This window comes from Symphalangus syndactylus, chromosome 11 (genome assembly GCF_028878055.3).
Source record: "Symphalangus syndactylus isolate Jambi chromosome 11, NHGRI_mSymSyn1-v2.1_pri, whole genome shotgun sequence".
Classification (NCBI taxonomy): Eukaryota; Metazoa; Chordata; class Mammalia; order Primates; family Hylobatidae; genus Symphalangus; species Symphalangus syndactylus.
In genome coordinates, this window is record NC_072433.2 from 118053266 (window position 1) to 118062248 (window position 8983).

The following is an 8983-nucleotide window of genomic DNA, read 5'->3' on the forward strand; positions in this document are numbered from 1 at the left end:
GCCCATCCTCTGGCACACAAATGTCTCTCCAATAAGTCCAGTGTGTTTGCCACTTCTTGCTCACTGGATCCAGTCAGCATAATGTCATCAATGTAATGGACCAGTGTGATATCTTGTGGAAGCGAAAAGAGATCAAGGTCTCTCCGAGTAAGATTATGACACAAAGCCAGAGAGTTAATATATCCCGGAAGTAGGACAATAAAGGTATATTGCTGGCCTTGCCAGCTGAAGACAAATTGCTTCTTGTGGGCCTTATGGACAGGAATGGAGAAAAAGGCATTGGCCAAGTCAATGGCTGCATATCAGGTACCAGCAGATGTGTTAATTTGCTCAAGCCATGAAACCACATCTGGTACAGCAGCTGCAATTGGAGTCACCACTTAGTTAAGCTTACAATAATCCACTGTCATTCTCCAAGATCCATGTGTCTTCTGCACAGGCCAAATGGGAGAGTTGAACAGGAATGTGGTGGGAATCGCCATCCCTGCATCTTTCAACTCCTTGATGGTGCCACTAATCTCTCCAGTCTCTCCAGGGATGCAATATTGTTTTTGATTTACTAATTTTCTAAGTAGAGGCAGCTATAATGGCTTCTGTTTGGCCTTCCCCACCATAATAGCCTTCACTCTACCAGTCAGGGAACCAGTGTGGGGGTTCTGCCATATGTCTATGCCAATTTTGCATTCTGGCACTGGGGAGATTACCACATGAAGAGTCTAGGGACCCACTGCACCCACTGTAAGTTGAACCTGAGCTAAAACTCCATTAATTACCTGACCTCCATAAGCCCCTTCTTTAACTGGAGGACCACAGTGCCATTTTGGGTCCCCTGGAATCAGTGTCAGCTCAGAGCCAGTGTCCAGTAGTCCCCAAAGTGTCTGATCATTTCCCTTTCCCCAGTGCACAGTTACCCTGTTAAAAGGTTGGAGGTCTCTTTGGGGAAGGATGGGAGAAAGATTAACAGCATAAATTGTGAGCAGTGTAGTAGGGTCCTTCCTCAAGGGGAAGCCAAATGAACCAAGATTCCCCTTCATTCAAGGGGTTCTGGGTGTGTAAACTGGCTCAAGTCCAGAAATTAAAGGGCCATGATTCTCTGTTTTTGTAATTCAAATTAATCTTTTGTCCATTCGACCTAGAAGTTTTCTGCTTATATAAATTAAGTGGGAATGCAGTAGGCTTCTATCAATTTCACTTCTAGGAACACTGTGATTAATTAGCCAATGCCAGAGCTCTACACTAGTTAGACTATTCTTATTGCTGCTTTGCCTCTGCTGTCCATTACGGTAGCTACACCCACCTTGCCTTTGACGGTTGAGTGCTGCCACTTGGCCCCTGCCACCTCAGGATCCATTTATTCTCATCATATTTAAATTTTGTAGTTGAGTGACTGTGATACCCAATGTTATACATACAGAGAAGAGCAATTACAGGGCCCTTCAAAGATGCAGTTGCTGCCCTCACAAATCTATTTCACAAGACATTGGTCAAGGGTATATCTTCTGGACCCTCCCAGCTAGGATGAGTAGGTCTCAAGTGATTAATTCACTCCACCATCGAAATCTCCCTAACCCTTTGGATCCCCTCTACATTTAAACCAAAGGAGATGAGGCAGTTCCAGCTCGCTCACAGTGGGCCATCTTTTAATCCATATTTCAGCTAACCAAGCAAATAAACTATTGCAACCTTTTATGACTCCCTGAGCTGCAACATTAAAAGCAGAGTCCCTACTTATTGGGCCCAAATCAATAAATTCAGCCTGATCTAACTCTATGTTCTTTCCACCATTATCCCACCCTTAATATTCATTCCCATGCCTGTTCCCCAGATTTCTGTTTATGTAAATTAGAAAACTCAAGCAGTTCTTTTTGAGTATAGTGCACCTCCTCATGGGTCACATTCTCAATCTCACCTCTAATAGCCCACCAGGACTTTAGTCTATTTATAGGTCTAGAAGCAAACAGAGGTGTTGGGGGTGGCTCCTGAGGAGAATCAACATTATCTTGCCTGGCAACTGCCCCAGGGGAGGCCATCACTGTTGCCTCAGGCAGCACAGGGTTTATCTCCTCAGACAAAGGTGGAAAGGCTGATGGCAGCATGGGTTGGGGAGCGGATGTTGCCACTACTGGGGATGGGGAAGCTGTTTCTTCTGGCAAAAAATTTCCATCAGAGTTTACAAACTCAGTGTCCCCAGCTTCATCAGGCTTCTTCCACGCATCCCCATTCCAAGTTGCAGGGTCCCATTCTTTTCCCATCAGTTCCCTTACTTTAACAATAGACACCTGGCAAAGCTGTGCCTGCACCTTTCGTTGCAGGTCAGCCACTCACAGGATAAGAGCTTGTGTCTGTTTTGCCACAATTTCAGCTCTTTTTCTACAGGAAATAAGACTCTCATTCAGGGCAATCTTAGCAGATTTGAGTCTCAGTATCTGCTTCTGAAGCCAGGAGACAGAATCCCTGAGTTCATCATTTTCTTTCTTCACTTTGTCCACTGAACTAAGGAGCAACCAACAAGCTGCATTATGTTTCTTGGTGCTCCACATATGGTCAAAGGTATTATATATAGAGTCACTAAACTTCTTGCCTCTCACAAGGGATGAATCAGGAGTGTCAAATGCATTTATTTTGCATAACTCTCTAAGCAGATCATGCAAGGACTATCAGTGTTCTCCGTACTGTTAGAAGTAAAGTCCTTAGCATTTTGGGGTCTAATGATATTAAGCAGCCAACTCCAGAACCCCAAAACCAATGAAACAACTCCATTCTTAATATTCTGTTCCTCTAGAGCCACTCCTAGTACCAAAATCTGTACTAGTCAGGGTTCTCTAGAGGGACAGAACTAATGGAATAGATATATATATAAAGGGAAGTGTATTAAGAAGTAACTCACATGATCACCAGGTCCCACGATAGGCTGTCTGCAGGCTGAGGAGAAGGACAGCCAGTCTGAGTTCCAAAATTTAAGAACCTGGAGTCCGATGTTTGAGGGCAGGAAGCATCCAGCACAAGAGAAAGATGTAGACTGAGAGGCTAGGCCAGTCTCTTTTCACATTTTTCTGCCTTCTTATATTCTAGCCATGCTGGCAGGTGATTAGATTGTGCCCACCAAGATTAGGGTGGATCTGCCTTTCCCAGCCCACTGACTCAAATGTTAATATCCTTTGGCAACACCCTCACAGACACACCCAGGATCAATCCAATCAAGTTGACACTCAGTATGAACCATCACAATGGTCAAGTAATTTTTGACGAGGGTACCACAACCATTCAGTGGGGAAAAGGCAGTCTCTTCAACAAATGGTGCTGGGGAAACTTAATAACCACTTGCAAAAGATGTTGTTGGACACATCTAACACCATATACAAAAACTCAAAGTGGATGAAAAACCCAAGAAAGACCTAAAACTATAAAACTCTTAGAAAGAGGCATACAGCAAAACCTCCACAACATTGACTTTGGCAATAGATAAATTGGATTTCATGAGAATGTTTACATTATATGCATCAAATGACAGTATCAGCAGAGTAGAAAGGGCAACCCACATAATGGAAGAATATATTTGCAAATTGCATATCCAATAAGATAATTAATATGTATAATATATGAAGAACTCCTGCAACTCAACAACAAAAACCCAAAAACATTTGCAAATAGGCAAAGGGCTTAAAATAAGCAAAGGGCTTGAATAGATATTTGTCCATATACAAATGGCCAAAAGCACATGAAAAGAAGTTCAACATCACTAATCATTACAGAAATGCAAATCAAAACTATTATGAGATACCACCTCATGCCCATTAGGATAACTACTATCAAAACACAGAAAAGACCCCAGGCACCAGGGCTCACACCTGTAATCCCAGCATTTTGGGAGGCTGAAGCAGGCGGATCACTTGAGGTCAGCAGTTCCAGACTAGCCTGGCCAACATGGTGAAACCCTGTCTTTCTTCCAAAAATATAAAAAAAATTTAGCTGCACGTGGTGGCCCATGCCTGCAATCTCAGCTACCAGAAGGCTGAGGCAAGAGAATCGCTTGAACCTGGGAGGCAGAGGATGCAGTGAGCCAAGATCATGCCACTGCACTCCAGCCTGGGTGATAGAGCAAGACTCTGTCTCAAAAAAAATAAAATAACAGAAAATAGTACATATTGGCAAGGGTATGGAGAAATTAGAACACTTATACACTGTTACTGGGAATGCAAAATGGTACAGCCACTGTAGGAAAAAAGTATGGTGGTTCCACAAGAAATTAAAAATAGAACTCCCATATGATCTATCAATTTTCAAAGAATTAAAAGCAGGGCCTCAAACATTGTAGAAGCAACCCAAATGTCTATCAGTGGATGAATGGATGAGAAAAGTGTGGTATGTGTACATATAATGGATTATTATTGAGCCTTAAAAAGGAAGGAAACTTTGACACATGCTACAACATGGATGAAACTTGAGGACATTATGTTGAGTGCAATAAACCAGTCACAAAAAGACAAATACTGCATGACTCCACTTATATGACATACTTAGAGTAGCCAAAATCTTAGAGACAGAAAGTAGAGGGGTGATTGCCGAGAACTAGGCTGAAGGAATGGGAAGTTATTGTTAATGGGTGTAGAGTTCAGTTTTAGGAGATGAAAAGAGTTATGAAGATGGATGGTGGTGATGGTTGCACAACATTATGAATATATTTAATATCACTGAACTATACATTTAAAAGTGGTTAAGATAATAAATTAGGTGTTATATATATTTTACCACAATTGAAAAAAATTTAAAAACAAAATTACCATCTGATCTAGCCATTCCATTTCTGAGTATATGCCCAAAGTAATCAAAAGCAGGGCCTCAAACAGATATTTGTACACCCATGTTCATAGCAGCCATATTCACAAAAGCCAAAAGGTGGAAGCAATCCAAGTGTCCATCAATAGATCAATGGGCAACAAACTGTGGTGTGTACATAGGAATGAAATATTACTCAGCCTTAAAAAGGGAGGAAATTTTGACACGTGCTACAATATGAGTGAATCTTGAAGATATTATGCTGACTGAAAGAATCCAGTCACAAAAGGACAAATATTATATTATTCCACTCTTATGAGGTAATCAAATTAGAGCAGTCAAATTCACAGGGACAGAGGTAGAAGGATGATTTTCAGGGGCTAGGGGTGAAAAAGAGAATGGTGTATTATTTTTTAATGGATACAAAGTTCCAGTTTAGGAAGCTTTTTAAAAAGTTCTGGAGATGGATGGTGGTGATGATTGCACAACAATGTGTGTGTCCTTACTGCCACTGAACTGTACACTTAGAAATGATTAAAATGGTAAACTTATGATATTTTATCATAATTTTTTAAATCAGTCATATTCTTGGGTGCTACAACAAAGATATGAAACATAATCATCTGCTGAGTCTTCCAGTATGCCCACTCCAGCATGCCCACTTCCCTGAGTCTCCTAATCCCCTCCTCTGTCATCTGCCACAGAAGTCATGGCATTTCATCTTTGTTCAGCATGGGCCATCGCTTTTTCCATGTATCCTAATGGCAAGTTTTCACCATCTCTGAGGACTTTGCCAGGACAGCAAACTTTGATCTTGGGAGAGTACTTCCAAATCAATAAACTTTTTCCTATCCAGTTTTATGTGTTCTGTTCCCTTGATCAAGCACCTGTCAAATCCAGGCCTATATGTGTTCTCCAGGATCATCCTGGTACATGTTACCTAGGTCTTGCAGCTCCTTTGAGATATGTCCATTTCCTCCTTTATCAGTCCCAGCACATCCCTAGCTGAGGTGTACTGAGACTTGAGTTAAAGATTCAGTGCTAGAAAGGCAGATCCTGACAGGGGCAGATCTTCTTTGTCTTTCAAAGGAGAAGATTTCACATTGTTTTCTAACACAGGGGGGTGTTAGCTTTTACTAGAAATGGGTGGACCTCTTCTGTAGATCCAAAAGTTTCAAAAGTGTCTGGGGAGTCGAAATCTTTGAGAACAGTCACCCAGGTATCTCCATCCTACGGGTCAGGTTCTGAGGTCTTCCAAAACAGAGGCCTGACCTTAGCATAACATACCTGCCTTGATAGGGCATTTAATCTTCTTTGAAGTTCAGCAATCAGACTATTACTAAGTCCCAGCTTGGCCCTCAGCTTTGTTTGCCTTGCTTTTGTAGAAGATGAGAGCTTTTTGTATGCACCTGAAGAGGCACCCTGGCTTTCACACCTGGCTTTCAAGTGTATATTACTTACACTCAGTGGTTTCTTTTCTTCCTGAAGAGTATCCGTGGTTCTCAGCAATAAGCAAGCAATCAGTTTTTCCTTACATCTGCAAAATTTATCCAAAACTCTTAAATACTTGATACAGTGCATCTGCAAGTGCATTCCCTTCTGACAAACCTTCCCAATTCACCACTGATGAGTTGTAGCAAGTACCATGGGCTGTCTGTGCTCCACTCACCACCAGTAAGGGGTCCTCTTTACCAGACAGGCAGTGAGTCATCCAGTTTCAAAACCCCATTTGGTTTTTCAGACAACTCTTGCTAGCAACCACCACCAGTTAGGTTTTCTAGAAGTAGATGCTGAGATAGAGTTTGGGGTATAAGATGTTTAGGGGGGATCAATACCTGTGAAGGAAGGGTTGAGAGAGCAAATCAGGCAGAAGTTGAACTGTGATGTAGGCCTGACAAAGGCTTGGTCAACATGGCAAAGATCTCTGGAGCAAATATTACCAGTCAGAATGCAGCACTGATATGGTTCGGATTTGTGTCCCTGCCCAAATCTCATGTCAAATTGTAATCCCCAGTGTTGGAGGGGCCTGGTGGGAGATCATAGGGGCAGATTTTCCCCTTGCTGTTCTTGTTGTATTGAATGAGCTATCACAAGATCTGCTTGTTTAAAAGTGCAAAGCACCCCCGCTTCTCTCTCTTCCTTCTTCTCCAGCCTTGTAAGACATGCCTGCTTCCCCTTCACCTTCTGCCATGATTGTGAGTTTCCTGAGGCCTCCCCAGGCATGCTTCCTGTATAGCTTGCAGAGCTGTGGTCCATTAAACCTTTTTTCTTAAAAATTACTCAGTTTCAGCCATTTCTTTATAACAGTGTGAGAATGGACTAATACAGAAAATTGTTACTGGGAGTGAGGCATTGCTATAAAGATAACTGAAAATGTGGAAGCAGCTTTGGAACTGTGTAATGGGCAGAGGTTGGAACAGTTCGGAGAGCTCAGAAGAAGACAGGAAGATGAGGGAAAGTTTGGAACTTCCTAGAGACTTGCTAAATTGTTGTGACCAAAAATGCTGATAGAGATATGGACAATGAAGTCCAGGCTGAGGGGGTCTCCGATGAAGATAAGGAACTTATTGGGAACTGGAGCAAAAGTCACTTTTGTTATGCATTAGCAAAGAGACTGGCAGCATTGTGCCCCAACCTAGGGATCCATGGAGTTTTGAACTTGAGAGTGATGATTGAAGGTATCTGGCAAAAGAAATTCTAAGCAGCAAAGAATTCAGGAAGTAGCCTGGCTGCTTCTAACAGCATTTGGTCATATGCATGAGCAAAGAGATGAACTGAAACTGGAACTCATATTTAAAAGAAAAACATAGCATAAAAGTTTAGAAAATTTGCAGCCTGACCATGTGGTAGAAAAGAAAAACCCATCTTCTGGAGAAAAATTCAAGCCAGCTGCAAAAATTTGCATAAAGAGGAGCTGAATGTTAATAGCCAAGACACTGGGGAAAATGCCTCAAAGGCATTTCAGAGACCTTCATGGCAGCCCCTACCATCACAGGCCCAGAGGCCTAGGAGGGAAGAATGGTTTTGTGGACGGAGTCCAGGGCCCTGCTGCCCTGTGTAACCTCAGGACACTGCTCCCTGAATCCCAGTTGCTCCAGCTCCAGCTATGGCTAAACGGGTCCCAAATATGTCTCAGGCCACTGTTCCAGAGGATGCAAACTATCAGCTTTGGCTGCATCCACGTGGTGTTAAACCTGCAGGTGTGCAGAGGGCAAGAGTTGAGGTTTGGGAGCCTCCACCTAGATTTCAGAGGATGTATGGAAATGCATGTCCAGGCAGAAGTCTGCTGCAGGGGCAAAGATCTCATGGAGAACCTCTACTAGAGCAATGCACAGGGGAAATGTGTGGTTGGAGCCCCCACTCAGAGTCCCCACTGGAGCACTACCTAGTGGAACTGCAAGAAGAGAGTCACCATCCTCCAGACCCCAGAATTGTATATCCATGAGAAGCTTTCTCTGTGCACCTGAAAAAGCTACAGGGACTCAACACCAGCCATGATTGTGAGTTTCCTGGGGCTTCCCAAGCCATGCTTCCTTTATAGTCTGTGGAGCTGTGAGTCAATTAAACCTCTTTTCTTATAAGTAAACTGGTTTCTGGTATTTCTTTATAGCAGTATGAAAACAATACAGGGACCTCCCCCATTAGGGTGAAATGGCCAGGACTTTATTCCCCCACCTCAGTCACTCACCAGACACAGGCTGCCTTGGAAAAGATATGACCTTGGACGATGCAGTTCACTGAAGCTCAAGCAAATCCCAAAGAAGCTGACAGCTGGAGGTTTCTGTTGACTGCACTCCACCAGTTAGAAAGCTAATCCTTCCTGAAAGGTAGATCTGGGCAATGTATATCCATGTCCACCACCACAAGTATTAATTTTTTTAATTTTATTAAAAAATGAAAAGGCTGAGACAAATACTGAACTACACTGGATGCAAGACAGCATATTGAAATTGTGAATCTTCCAGAAAAACTTGGACATGTGGTCACCCTAGTTCTAAATATACCAATTTCTGGTTCTAGGTCCTCTACCCTGTCCCTCACCATGCAGAAGAAGCTGGCCTTATGCAAACATGCTTTATATCCTTTCCAGCCTTGCCAGATATATGGGAGGACACCTGACCCAAAAGAATGTTAAACCAAAAATTGCCAACAAAATACATTGTGTCCTGGGAGTCCTGGGACAAGAATTGAGATCAGCTCATCAACT